General features: G+C 40.2%; 1 long non-coding RNA gene across 2 annotated transcripts in view; it reads right to left on the reverse strand.

Moving 5' to 3' along the window:
- Positions 1-15,467, reverse strand: part of LOC120594371 (uncharacterized) — a 42,023-nt gene that overhangs the window by 24,484 nt on the left and 2,072 nt on the right. For both annotated transcript variants that reach the window (XR_005650555.1, XR_005650557.1), the window contains exon 2: positions 2,442-2,596. This is a non-coding gene — a long non-coding RNA (uncharacterized LOC120594371). The remainder of the gene's footprint in view (positions 1-2,441; positions 2,597-15,467) is intronic.

Consider the following 15,467-nt stretch of genomic DNA (forward strand, 5'->3'; position numbering starts at 1 on the left):
GATGACCTTCTTCCCTTGCTGAAGCCTCTCTGTTTTCCATTTCTCCAGTGGAGAATATTCAAACCACTGCTACTAGGTTTTGGCATTTGTCATCTTAATCTGCACCACTCTTTGCCTTGCCACCTCTCACTCAGAGCCTGGCCTTTACTGTGCCCTCTGTCCCTCCTACCACAGGCTCAAATAAGGAGTCTTTCCACCCACAGATGCTGCCCTGTGTGACCCAGTTAGGTTTCCCTCACTATGAAAGGAAAACGAGGGCACAAGTTCTCTACCTCTCAGCAAGATTTAGACAGTAACAGGCTGCACTGAGGTAAGGTATTGCTATATGACCCAACAGAGATGTTTTCAAGTCTCCTAAGATGCTCGACACTGTCAGAATAGGATCAGGAATTTTGTACTCAGAAATACCACCCTTCCAGATCCACCTGAACTTCCTTGTCTCAGAAATATTTGTTTTATTCTCTAACTAACTAGCATAGTGACAGGGCATGTTTGGCTGCTGGGGAGTGTAAAAAGAAAAAAAAAATCTTATTCTTTGAGAAACTTACTCAATTATGCTAGAAAATTTTCAAGAAAAATGAAATCTATGGTAATAAGACTCAGGAGTAGAATACAGAAACTATCCTCACAAAGTCTTTTGTTGGCTGGGGTTTCCTTTTTAACTTCTTTTTCTCCAAAGTTTCTTTATTTACCAGGACACCTCATTTCCAACTTGTTTTTTCACTTCTTTTTAGTGAGAAAATAATAGTGCCATGCAACCTGGGAGTAACTATGCATATAGAGGATTCCTATCCTGGATAAACATTGACTTGGCCAATCTTCAGGGTAGTAATTAGAACTCAGACAATCATAAGTTGGAATTATTTCTTAACCCTTCTCTAGCTTCCCTTCTCCTTCAACAGTGAGGAGGGGTAGCAGTCAATTGAAGCTACCAGAAATGTCAGAATAGAGAGGGTTGTGGAAGAGTCTATTTCAGACCTGACATACTACTGGGACATGCAGAAGCATGGGCCTGCTATACTGAGTCCTTTGAAATGATCCAATTGTGAGAAACCGAAAAAAAGAAGATTAAAGTATAGGACTAATAGCTGGAAGACAGAGGTGATCAAATGATTAAAGATCTTGACCTTTTTCCTGGACTAAGAATAAATAATTATGTGAGTCCAATGTCTCTCTCCATATCTCTCTGTCTCTCTGTCTCTCTGTCTCTCTGTCTCTCTGTCTCTCTCTCTCTCTCTGAATTCTCTCCCCTTTGCTCCCTCTCTTCATCCTTCCTTCTCTTTCTCTTTTCTTCAAAATGGTGTTCCAAATTGAAAGGCAATAAATCCAGAGACCAAAACAAATGAAGCCAAGAGCTCGGCTTTCTTTCCCCACCTTTTCCTATTGATCTTGTCCGTTCTTTCCTTTTCAATGAGATATTCCTCTTGTCTGTCTCTAGACTTTTAGGAGAACATTCTATGCTGACCAGGGTAGCTGGACCAGAAATTAATCTTATTGATGTTATTATGACTGGTACCAAGAAGATTCAAAACTAAAGGACTGCTTAGGGGAGGAAATTGAATTGAGAGGGCAGAGAGTCCCTGTTTTCCCATTTCTGCCTAGGTAATGCCAATCAATGAGAGACCACAAGCAACACCCTTTTGAAAGAAGCAGAGAGTATCTCTTTGATACTCTCTATGGCAGGGCTGGGGTGTCAGGCTGCTGCAGCTCGAGGCGGGGGTAGCAGAGGGTGGGGTGGACTATGGGGATGAGCTTATCACACAGAGCTCTACTTGTTAGAGATCTCATCCAGATGGGCCAACTGCACAAATCTGCCCTGTTGGAAGTCTCATGAACAATGCTCTGGAGACAGCTACTGCACTGAGCAGTAGAGCCTGCCCAACCGGGATTCAGCTCAGGGCATCAGCTGGTGCTGTGAGCCAAAGAAGCCAAAGTACCAACCAACATAATAGCCCCAAGGAGTTCACAAAGCTACTCAGAGGCAATGCCAGGTGGATGGTACTGTCCCTCTCCATCTGAGCCCCCAAGCGGAGAAGGGCGACACATGATATCACAATCAGGTACAAATGGCTTTCATTTTCCTCACCCTTTCCATACATGTATTGGGGAAGGGAAGGATGCTGGGTCCCACTGGAAACATCTGACACCTATAAATCCATTCAATCATGAAATTCTTGAACTTGGACTCTTCTCACCATAGTGAGTTGGCAGGAAGTGATAAAAGAGACTCACTTGGAGGTCACTTCCATTTACCTTCATTTTTATAGTACTCCACCCTTCCAGAGACCCATACTACTTTCTACTTGGATCACATATGAAGTGATTTTAAGTTTTAAAATAGCATATTTTATGAAGGAAAAAAACTTCCCACATAAACTGTTTTGGGTGTTTTCATTAATTCATTGCTAATATTTAATGCCAGTTAAATATTTTATACATACGTTTTTCCAGAGAAAGGGATTTATTTATTCAGTGGTTGAGGCTTCAGTTTGCTCTCCTATGTAAGAAACCAGTGATTTGTCTTCCTCTTGCCCCTCAATCCACTAGCAGGACCTCTTGTTCTCTTAGAACCCACAGTCAAATCAAAAAGAGCTTTCTGTGTAGAAGCAAGGTAGAGAATACAGTTTATTATTTTTACTTTCTCCTATAAGCCTTTTCCCAACCTATCATAAAAGAACTTACACTCTTCTAGTTAAAATGTTAAGTTGACTCTTGAAGTTCTTTTTCCTTTTTACTGAGCTATACAAATATCCCAACTTTGTCCAGAACATATCACCTCCTGGGAATCTCTACATGTGTCCTCACTTGCTTCACTTCATTTTCCATTTACTATTATCAATGTTGTAATAATTATTATCATCTTACCATTTCTGGCTGTCAAAATCTTAAATTAAAATTCTTAAATTAAATTAAAATTAAAAATATGTTGAGATTAAAGATCTTCCCAGGCTGCTCTGCTAATGAAAAACAAATCATCCAAGCATGGGAACCACCAAGTGATTAGGAATCCAGGTAGTGTGATCACTTGCTGAATGGAAGGAATGTAGAATCAGCCCTTTGAGGGCAGGGATTGCATCTTATAAAACTTTTTAGTCCACACAGCTCTGGATATATAGCATATGTATATGTGAAATAAGAGCATGACTTCTCACATGGTTTATTATAGACCACATTTCTATTCAACTTCTTTCCATTCGCCCATTGATTACAGAAAAACAGACCTGGAAAGGAACTTATAGAATCAGATAGAATGCACATATACACACACACTCACACACATGCATGCACTCACCTGCACACGCTTGCTCGCACACACAGGCTGGCCCTTGGGTATAACAGAACCAAAGTTAAAAAGACATCAAAACCCAATAAATTATATTGTCAAATAAAGAATGATAATTATTCGATTAAACATTAATCCTATTCCAAATATGAAGACAAGTATCAAGTTATATTTCAAAAATCAATCACCAAAGAAAACTTTGGCAGTGTCAAGCAAGTATAGTCAAGGGTTTTTTGGCAGTAAAACCACCTGCCTCTTCCTGCTCCGCATGCTGTTCCTACTAGAGAGCCAGTCATCTCTGAAGGGATGGCAGTTAGGCTGTTCTTCCCAGCCTAACATTCCTTGCTCCATTATACTTCACATCTAAGATAACATTTACAAGTTTACAAACTTGGAGTAGTGGCATCAGAACAGCATGTTAGCAAATCTCAGGCCAGGAAGAGGAAGGACATCTGAGCCAGAGGCTTTCTCACTCACAGAGTTTTCTCTCCATGGAAGAATGCAGTATGGCTGCTGTTATGAAGTAATCTGAAAAAGTCACATGAGAACTCAGCTATTGCTGAGTAGCTCTGTTTTTCTCAGTCTCTACTTTCATCATGAGGTTTTTTACAAATGTCCTGGCCGCATTATACTGGGCGGTGCATTACCAAGGAAGTACATGCTTTCACTATCAACTCCCTGGAACAAGGGCAATTCTTACTATCACTTAAGTCTTAGGAACATTTTGCCTTACATAGCTGGATCTAGAAAAATGTGCACGTATTTTCTATTTGAATAACTTTCATTCACGACAGTATAGTGATTAAGAGTGTGGCTTTGGTACCAGACAGAGCCCGGGTTCGCATCATAAGTCCATTATTCACTGGATATGGGTTCTTGGATAAATGACTTCATCTCCCTCAGCCTCAGTTTCCTCTTCTAAAGGGTCATTTGAAGGCTCTGAAAGATCTAGCACATGATAACTATGTGGTGTGATCTTGAACAAATCATCAAATCTTTCTGTGATTCAATTTTCACATTTGTTAAATAAAGGTGATAACCGTACCTGCCTCATAATGTTGTGGTGGGAATTTAATAAGAGAATGTAGGCATGGTGCTTCAGTGTTTGGCTCATAGTAAGTACTCATGAAGATTAGCTATTATATGACCAGACCATATCATTGTAGTCTCTCTTTTACATCTGCAAATTTCTAGCACCTGGGCCTGGTTTGAACATCAGATTGTTGTCTCATTTTACTGAGTCCACACTCACAAAAGCACAAATGGGGTCAAGTTAAAATCATCTTTCTTTCATATTTTCAGTCTCTCCACTGTCTCTGGGTTCTTCCTGCTGCCATATAACATGCTTACAAACTATGTAACTATGACAAATTGCTTAATCTCTCTAAGCTTCAGCTTTTTCAGAGAAAGAGGGGGAGAGAGGAGGGAGACAGAGAGAAGAAGAAAAAGGAGGAGGAGGAGGATGACAATTGGGAAGGAGGGTTGGTGTTAGGGAGAGAGAAAACCTCTCTCATTCAAAATGAAAACTAAAAATAAAAACCACCTTCCTCTCTAGCTATTGATTTGTTGCACCCCCTTCCATTCACCACCAGGTTTCTTATAAGAGATATTCTTATTACGTGCTTTTATATCCTTGTGACTACCATTTACTCCTTAACACACTGTAATTTATTCTCTGCTTTCTCCCTAACTCCCTCTCAAAAATGCTTTTCCCATGTTCCTCACACTGCCTTCTTAATTGCTGTTAAGTCAACATTTTTTTGTCCTAATCTTTCATGGCTTCCTGTATCATTTGTCAAATCTATCACACCTTCCTTGAAATTCTCTTCTCCCTTGGTTTTCATTCTTCAGTTTCTTCTCTCACCCCACTGGCCATCACATCTTGGTGTTCTTATTCTCCAGGATTTTATCTTTGGCTTTCGCCTCTCCTTGTTGCACACCTACTGTTTGGCTGTTCTTAACTATTTCCATGGATTTGATAACTTGTATGCTGCTACTTCTCAAATGCCTACTTTCAGTCCAGATTACCCACAGCTTTAGTCTTATTTTCCATTTCTCTGTTGAACATTACCACCTGGCTATCCCACAAGTACCTCAAACTCAACATGTCTAGAGCCAAACAACTCACAACCTCCTTCAAACCTCTTCCTCCACCCCCTCCGCCAACACCACCAATCTTGATGAGTGGCACTTCTATCTACTCAGTCACCTAAGCCAGAAAACTGGGAGTCATCCTTGACAACTCCTTTATCCATAGCTCTCAGATCAAATCAATCACCAAGTCTTGTTGAGTCTATCTTTCAAATATTTCTGAAATCTATCCTTCTTTTATCCTCCTTGACATTATCTTTGTTCAGCTTTTGATTCCATCATCATTTCCTAACCTCTACACTATGGTCAATTTGACCTTTTCAAAACATAAATTTGTTTATGACATTTCCTTGCTTTGAATCCTTAAATAGCTCTCTATTGTCTTCAAGAAAAAGTCCACATTCTTTAAATTGGCCTCTGAGAGATTTTTCTGCTCTGGCCCCTGTCAGTGCCTCCAGTCTCTTCTGTCATCATTCCCCTCACTCCCCTAAATGCACCCTGCATTTGGCCATGCTGGTCCACCCACAAATCCCTGAACCCAATAACTCATCCTGTCTAATGCTCTGTGCTTTTGCACATGTTGTTCCTTAGCTTTTAAATGTCATACTCTGACCTCTTCCATCCTGCTTATCTGTCAAGACTCTAACCAGATATCATATTTTCTATGAAGCCTTCTCAAATTCCTGTCACCCTAACATCCAAACAGATTTGGGTTCTCCAATAATGCCATGTATGTATCTCTGTATTTGTATTTGTGAGATTATAGTGTTCTCTTGTCTCTTTCCCTCACACATAAATGAGTTTGAGGTCAAGGATTTAATGTATTTATCTTTGAATTCCCCATATCACCCTCATAGCATGAAATGAATTAGTGTTTGCTAGATAATTTTTTTAAGCAGTGAGTACTGTATTTCTTCAAAAAAATTTAACCACTCAGTTGCTGCATTAGTTCTCCTTATCTATACTTATTTTGCAAGAGTTGTGTTATGAGGGACTATAATATGAAGATAACAAGTATCTTTGTATTATTTTCCTTTTCAAAGCATTTACTTGGCATGTCATCCTTAAAGTAAACCTTTGAGGTAAAATAACCATGTATCCATGCAGGAAATGAGGCAATGATGCTCAGAGAGGCCAAGTGACTTACCCAAGCCTGACAACGAGGTAGTAACAGTGCCAAAAACAAAATCCAGGTTTTCTATTTCTCAGTTCAATGCTTTATCTACTGGGTAAGGAATTTTCAAAGTCAGCTTCAAGGAGTCATAGAACAGGCAGCTACCCCTTTCACACGCTCACTCTCTATATATATTTCAGTCAGAGTAGCTCTAATTTCAACTGATACATTTACTTCACCATAAAAGTCCAGTTGGGGTAGGAGTTTGCGGCGCAGGGCAAAGAGAGTTTACTGCTGCTTTTAAATTTGGGGGGGGACCGCATCATCTATAACTTTCAGAGGTAATCTATTTATTAGGTCAAGGAGTGTTATGACTTGTTTTCTGAGAATAGGCCAACATGACAAAAGAATCTAACAATTGAGTATCTGATTCTAAGCTCTTTTTCAAATTATCGATCTAAGTCCTAAATCCTTATTAGTGTCCCTCCCCTTATACTTACTAACAATGCCTTTGCTGACTGATCTCAGTCTTATCAGGTCTTAATTTAGCACTAATCCCTAACTACTTTAGGCAGTGAGAATTACTGTTATAAAGAAGTCCCTGACCATCACAAGGGCAAGAATGCTTGAGATCTTTGGTCACAGCAGTGCCTTTGCTATCTTGACTATATTTTCCACTACTCCCACACAGAAAAACAAGCAATTGGCTCTTTTAGAAAACTAATCTTTCATGGGATTCCCCATAAGGCAACTGAGTCAATGGATCACAATGTCTTAGAATTTTGGAACCTGGCTCAACAGAGCTGGAAAGGCCTTCCCAGATCATTTAGTCTGGTCTGCTCATCAGACAATATGGGGACACTAAGAACCTAATTGGGCAAAAGCCCAGGTGCTAGGTGTATCTCCCTTGTTTTTTCCACTTATTTGAAGCTGTGAAGGGAAAGAATGAAATAGAAAGTGAAGAACCAAAGTGTCTCAATTTATGAGCTCCAGAGGCTCACTTCTGAGACTGCACCAACTAGTACACTATGGCAGACTCAAGGCCAGAGATAGTCCGTAGCTGAGGAAACTATCCCTGTAATGACCATTCGGTCCCCAGCCTCTGCCATATTTATCTGTTGGCTGATATCCATATTACATGTTCACAGTCCCCATAGAAAGAGAATAGCACAAATCTTGGCAACTGTTATGATATTACAGGTGTTAAGTGGTCATGCCAAGCTCCAAATTCTACAAATTCAGAGTATCCTTCTCCAGAGTTCCTTTGTGAATTTATCTGTGAATCCCTTAGACTTATACTTCTTCTAGCCTTTCCCTAATAGAAATATAATCTGTTATCGTCATTTAATTGGCTTAAGTTTCAGGATGTTCCTTTAAGGGAGGACACACTGTGGTTTCTCATTAATACATTGTTACTCTTCTATGAAATATATGCCATTGATTTTAAGGTTAACCCTTCCTGTTCTATCTCTTAGGATTTCAAGCTCCAGGTATATGAACTCTCTTCACCCAAAGTTGCCTAACATAGTACAGCAATAAATCATGGAAATTAATCTTATTCATGTCTATGTGCTACTTATGTAATCTCTCTCCCTGATAGCCTGATGGTGGATTCATGTTCAAGGTAAAGGATTCAGGGAGAGCGAGAAAGTCAAAACTAATGAATATATCTTCAAAGCGTCATAGATACCATGTTTGATGTTATCCCTCAATCAAGGACTGCAGCTACAAAACAATACTTATTTCTTCCCTTTATCCTTCCTTGGAGAAGAGAGAGGGGTGCACTGCCTCTCTGACATCCTTATTTGCTACCTTCCTAGCCACCTGGGATTTGAATCTTAGATGAAAAAAAATCTCTCAGCATTAATGTCTACCCTAAGGTGAGGGTGGGTGCTTTCTGATTATCTTTGAAAGGTTGCTTGGAACCACATATTTGTTTCAGCACGCCTCAGGGAGCAGAACAGCTCCTCAATTTTTACTGGGAAATTTAATTCATTTTCCTGTCATTCCTTGAGTTCCTCTACTTTGCTTCACTCAAGGGGTGTACCTTGGAGGCCTGTTTGCCTTATTAAGCCCAGCCTCATAAGGTTAAGAAATGGCAACTGCCTGAATGCCCTTCCAGACATTCTCCAATCTGCTATTTAGAAAAGCGTAAATGTTTAGTGTAAATTGGCATAAGCATCTATTCTCTGAGTCTTGTTGAGTCCCAGTTTTACAGAGGATCTACCCCTGAGATGTAGGTCCTTTGCGGGCTCTTAGTATCCTGAAAAGTCTTCCTGAGTCCAGGTAAGGTAAAACTTTTCACCAGAAATGTGAAGCCATCAAGTGAGTGATCAGTAGTAGGGGTTCCTTCAATTGCGAACTTCATTAAAACAGGGGAAAGGGTGTTTTTCATCTGTAGCTAACAGCACAGTGTTTGAAACAATGGAAGTGGGCAATAAATGCCAGCCAAATGAACAACTGCACGTGTGGAAGTAACTGCATTTGGCCCTGCTGCCAAATGTGTCTAGTTACAAAGACCAATGAGTATGTTTTCTTGTGCTTTTGAAAGCGGTAGTGGTGGGGGAACGGGCAAGGAGAGAACATGAGTCCACAAGATAATTGAGGCTAGGGTTTGGGCTAAGCTGAGGTTGGAGTTCTCTGGGTTTTGTTTGAGTTGGTTTTGTTTCTTCAAAAGTCCATATAGTCTAATGATTTTTTCATTCCAAAATTAAAAACTTTTAAAGGTTTCCCTTTGTCCATAGATATAAGAACAATCTCTTCAGGTTGGCTTTCACCTACCAATATTGCTTCATCTCCTTTGCATTTATTCACAGATTTTTGTGGAGTACCTATCAAAATATGCTGGGCACTGTAACTAAATACAAGGGCAACACAGTGAAGAAGAAACATAGCCGCTGCCCTCAGAGAGCTTATATTCTGGTGGGGAAGACAAATTTGGACTAAGTTATTGGAGAATAGTAAAATGAAGAAAATGTGGACATGTTATGGAAATATATAAGAGGAGTAGTAGAAGTTGGAGGATGGGGTATCATGGAAGGTTTCCCTGAAACAGAGACAATTAAGATATGACCTGAAGGAAGAGCAAGAGGAAAGGAAGCAAGATGGACATAAAGAGAGGCAAAAAAAGAATGAAGTTGTTAGGGATAGGAGAGTTTTAAAGAGGGAAGTGCTGTAACAGGTTTACATTTTGCAAAGACCATTCTGAGCGCAGTGTAGAGAACGAATTACAGGGAGATAAGAGTAGGTCATTAGGTGAAAATGGTAGTGGCTTAAAAAGCGGAAAGTAATACATGCTAGGGAAACATAAAGCAAGGATACTTAACCTGGTCCTGGAGATCAAGGAAGGCCTCCCTCAGGAAATGACGTTTCAAGTGAGACTTAAAGGCTGGGTTAGCCATGGTGAAAAGTTTGAGGATTTGAGGTGTTGAAGAGTGTTTCCAGTACAGAAACTTTGTGTTTTAGCCAAAGCAGTCCTCATTTTTCCTAACGCTTTGGTGACAACCTGGAATACCAGGTGCCTTTTCCTTCTAGCCAAATCATGTCTATCTTTCTAAGGCCTTCTAAAATCCCACCTTCTCTGATCACACCCAGAAAAATGAGGACTGCTTTGGCTAAAACACAAAGTTTCTGTACTGGAAACACTTCAACACCTCAAATCCTCAAACTTTTCACCATGGCTAACCCAGCCTTTAAGTCTCACTTAAAACGTCATTTCCTGAGGGAGGCCTTCCTTGATCTCCAGGACCAGGTTAAGTATCCTTGCTTTATGTTTCCCTAGCATGTATTACTTTCCGCTTTTTAAGCCACTACCATTTTCACCTAAGGTTTCTCTTGTTTCTAGATTTCTATTCCATGTTTGTCACTTAGCATTTAAAGATACACTTTAGTACTTAACTTGGCACATATCCCCAAATTCCATGTAAGCTCCTTGAATTTATGAACTATCTTCAATTACTTTGGCATTACCCAGGGTTTTGGTCAGTAAGGTACTCATTGAATGAATGAATTAATGAATGAATGAATGAGGCATTACGGTCCCTGCAGACCTCCTTTAGTAATTCACTATTATCTGTGAGGCTGAAAAGGTCTGCTTTCCCTAAAAGTTTCTACAACTTGCATCCAAAGACCTAAGATTTGAAGCTGATAGCTCCTTCCCACTGGTCACTGCTTCTTACTCCCTTACAATTCTGCCCCCCTCCCACCACCACCACCTTCTATTGTTTCTTCTGTCTTCTGGTTGTCAGCCAGGATGAGAAAATGGTCTAGCTGTCCTCAGAGACTTACACCAGCCTGGACTGCTCTGCAGTACCATGAAGGGCCAGGACTTTTGTTCACAGCTGGGACCATGGTGAGACGGTGAGCACAGCTGACAGCCCCACTCTGGAGCAAACATCAATCTTCCTCTGTCCTCTCAGCCAAGTTTCACAGACCAGCTCTATTGAAAACTGGCTGCACTCGCCTGGGTCTCACTGACATACCACCCACAAATCTTGCCTGGGAGCAGCTGGGTGAATCTAGGCTTTGTACCTTTTAGGACCTGCCCTGGCTCTCTTCTCTATCCCCAGTTTCTAATCATGTTACCTCAACTCAGGGTCTTGCAAGAGCATGTCCTCCTAGGTCCCCACACCCTAAACAATGCCCAGCTCTCCAACCATATCTTCTCACTCCCAGCAGCATACCAACACCCTCATTTGCCCAGTATCACAGTAAAAAACACAATACAAAAGAACCAAACCAGAGTTTTTGATGTGTACTTTAGGGACCCTGCCTTTCCAAGCAGACTGGTCCCAGGTCCTTGGACACATTGTGTGTAATCTTTGCCTTCTAAAGACTTTCCCACTCTTTTAAACCCTGAAAATTGGATAGGGCCTGGATCCTCCAAAGACTGCCCTTTGAGATCCCAAGTGAGGACTTCTTTGCCACATTCTCCTCCCAGGTCTCCTCCTTCCTTAGCAACTTTGCCCTCTTCAGCACTCACCTGGGGTGAGAATGACACCCTGTTACACTCCGGGCTGCCTCTTGCCCCAAGAGTTCCTTTGCCTATGTTACTCTGCCTGCTGGCTAACACAGTTTTCATCAATTTGTTGAGGCCTGTTTCCATAGGTTTCAACCTCCCCTTAATCCTAAATGCCTCTTTCACTAACAATGGCTCATTTCAGCAAGGCTTCTTCAGGGGTCTGGTGGATGGGGACTGCAGGCTGGAGGACATTCCCCTTCTGGGATACCTTATCAGAACTTCTGGCACAGAACCTTTTTCAATCTAAAACACCCCCCTCCCCCGATTTTTACATGGTACATCCCTACTAAAGGGTGTGCATTCCACCTAATCCCTTGGTTAATAAGCACTCTTCTAAAGGGAAACCCATGTATGTACTCCTCCCCAGGAGTGATTAATGACTTTTTAAAATGTTTTATTGTGGAAACTTTCAAAAAAAATACACAAAAGTAGAAAGAATAGTATAATGAACACCCCATGGACCCATCATTAAGTTTCAACAATTTAGACCAAAGATGCAGCACTTTAAATACTACTGGTTTATCTTCCTTAATAACATAACAGCTGAAAAATATGAAAGATGTAACTTTCATCATTACTAGCAAAATGGGGACTGTGGGTGCAGGTTATAAGCATGAACAAAGTTATCTCTGGAAAACTGACTCAAGGCATTCTCTTGTGGCAATGCTGAGATTGTAGGAGTCAGTGTAGACTGGTGGAAATCAGTCCTCTCTGTTGGTTGATGTATAACATGGATGATTTGACATAATAATTCCAAGTGAAGTCTGTGGTTCACAAAACCACAAATTTCAGTAAATTACATGCTGAATTATTGACTAAGGAAGGGCAAACCAAGGGATTATGTGCAAGTCTGGCATCCCAAGGTCACCCAAGGACTACATTGATTAGATTCAGGTTCTCAGTCATCTGAAGTACCTATTTCTGCCAAATGGGTGGGTCAGTTGGAGCAGGGGGAGAGGGGGTTGATTACAGGAGGAGAAAACCACTAGAAGAGAATAGATATCCCTAAAAGGATATTAAACTTTCTTATGACTGTTTCCACTGTTTGTCCTGTCTGTCATGGGCTAGCAAACTAGACTAATTTGCTGAACTGGTTTTAGGAAATCCCTTATGGAATGAGGCAAGTATAAATAGATAGAAAAACACCGTTATTAAAGAAATACCATTTTGCTTAGGCTTGAAATATTAGGGTTTTTTAACTTAAATTAACCAAACATTCTTTTAAAAATCATCCTATAAGCTAGTCAGAACCAAATGAAAAATATATCAAATTGACCCTAGGATGGAGCAATTTTATCTACTACCCAGAATCTATGGGAGGACACTGATGTCCCTCTCCACCATCCAGAACAGACTGACCACTACTTTCCAGACCTAGGGAGGTTCTCTTAGCCACAAGGCAAGATAAGCAAGACCAGAAGATACTGTTGGGCAGGGCGTTTTGTACCCTGTACAAGGTTATCCAACTAAAAAGAGACAAATAGAGGCTAAAATTTGTTCTTCAACTGCCCTGGTGAAGATCCAATGTCCCTGAGAAAGAAGAATGTTTTTCTCATTGTTCCACTGGAGTGGACACTTCATTGCAAGTTGTCTGCCCCTCAGGTAGCATATGTTTCTAATCAGCACAAAGGCACTTATGAGCAAATGGTGGCCTTGAAAATTAACATAGAGATCTTGGAGCCTCTGAGTGTTCTGTGAAGGCTGGGGCCACAAATATTCTCTGTCTGGCCATGGGCCTTGAAGCCAAAACATTGATTTAAGCTACCTTTCCCTTCCAGTTGAAACAGATTGTGAAGACAGTGGCTCAGCTGTAAATTCCAAAGGAAGAAGAGTAACTCCGATTTGCTGAGGACTCACTAAAAGTCAGGAATCTGCTGAAGCTTTATCCTACAAGTAAGTGGAAGAGACAGGTGAGTATTCACATTTGAGAGGTTGGCATGGCATAATGGGGGGAAATGGGCTTTGGAGTTAGAGAGAAGTCAGAATCTTTATTCTGAGATTTACTAGCTAGCAACTTGGAGTATTTAACTTCTCTGGGCTTCACTAAGGTAACATATGTAAAGAGCTGAGCACAATGCTGCCTGGCACATAGAAGGCATTCAGTTCTTATGTCTCTTTTTGCTACTACCCTGATTCCAAAGTTAATTCACATTATTCACACCCTCAGCCTTAAGACTTGACTCAGAGTAGAGCATAAGGATGAGTCTACTAGACAGAAAACGGGAGAGTCAGGAGATGTGGATCCCAATGCCAGACGCATCCCCTGTTACAGTACATTGAGTAAGTTACTCCCCTCTCCTGACCCCATCAATAAAATGAGAGAACAAGCCTAGTTCGAAAGCTGAAAGGAAAGAGCAGGAAATCACTTTTCTTGGGCACATGCCATGTATATGCACTATGCTAGACCCTTTTACATACCTTATATATTCTAAACCAGCACTGTCCCATAGAACTTTCTGTGATGGTGAAAATATTCTGTATCTATTGTTATCTAATATGGTACCATCAGGGAGAAGGGAAATTTCCTACTTCCACCCTTCTTTACTTCTTACAGCTGGACCAATAATAAAATAATAAAATTGACACAAGGCAAGATTAATAGGAGAAAAAAATTAATATGTGCCCATGGGAGAATCATAATATGATGCTCAGATGATAAAAGGGACTCAAAAGGGGGTCAAATATACGGTGATGGAAGGATACTTAACTCTGGGTAGTGAACACACAATGCAATATATGGATGATGTTTTATAGAATTGTACACTTGAAACCTATATAATTTTATTAACCAATGTCAGCCCAATAAAGTTAATTTTAAAAGAAATGATCAAATTAGGTAATTTTTATAATTTTTTAGACAAAGAAACAATCAATTTGTGAGCAATTGACAGGATAAAGAAAGTTAGTGTCCATTAGAAAGGAATCTAAGCAAGGTTCAGGCTTAGGTAGTAAATTAGTAAAGGCTTTACAAGGTTTGTTTATACAGGCTTTTTTGACTCTGGATTTTATAATTTTTGTGATAAGGCTATCTTTTAGCCCTCGGGAGAAGGGATGGCACCTATCACATAGAGATTTATTTCCTGCTTTGACAGAGACAGAGGAGAGTCAGAGAGCAACTCCTGCTCTGAGTGCTTTAATTCAAAATAATCGATATTGTGAGCTATCTTGGGGAAGCCTGCCCTAGGCCCTGCCAGCACTGATACTAGCCATAAGTAACTACTGAGCCTTTGAAATGTGATTAGTGTGACTGAGGAACTGAGTTTTTCATTTTAATTAATTTTAATTAATTCAAATTTAAGTACTGACATGTCTAGTGGCTACCATACTGGATACTGCAGCTCTAAGATTATGAGGCAGGAATAATTATTCTCATTTAATATAAGGTGAAACTAGGGCTCAGGAAAGCTTAAGAATTTGTTGAAAGTCACATAAATAGTAAACGACTAAACCAGATTCACAACCAAGCAATAGAAAGTTGAGCAGGTATACCAGGAATGTCAGATATACCAGGAATTACTGAGGCTCCACTACTTACAAGTTATATGACCAAAGAAAAATAATTATAGACTCTAGGACTCACTTTCATCATCTATAAAATAATGATAATTGTCACCTAATTTACAAGCTTATTGTTGGAATTAATGGATATACAGCCATATAGAGTGTGGCCCCTAAAAGACTTTCAATAACTGTGTTTCCTCACCACCCCGATTTCCCACACACACAGAAAAAGTTCAGACATAAACTAAAAAAGACAACTTCAGGGTAGAGAGAGCATTGGGGAAATATAAAAGCAAGGAAAAAAAAAGACTTAAAAGGTTTTATGTGATATATTATGGAACAGAGATGAGGGAGGTTATTAAATCATCAAAATATTTCATTTATTTAGTTTGCTTTCCTGCTCTCTTCTTGACGTTAGTCAACATTAGCTAAAGTAGGGAAGAAGGTATCTGTAATGT

The sequence above is a fragment of the Pteropus medius genome, unplaced genomic scaffold (genome assembly GCF_902729225.1).
Source record: "Pteropus medius unplaced genomic scaffold, Ma_sr-lr_union100, whole genome shotgun sequence".
Lineage (NCBI taxonomy): Eukaryota > Metazoa > Chordata > Mammalia > Chiroptera > Pteropodidae > Pteropus > Pteropus medius.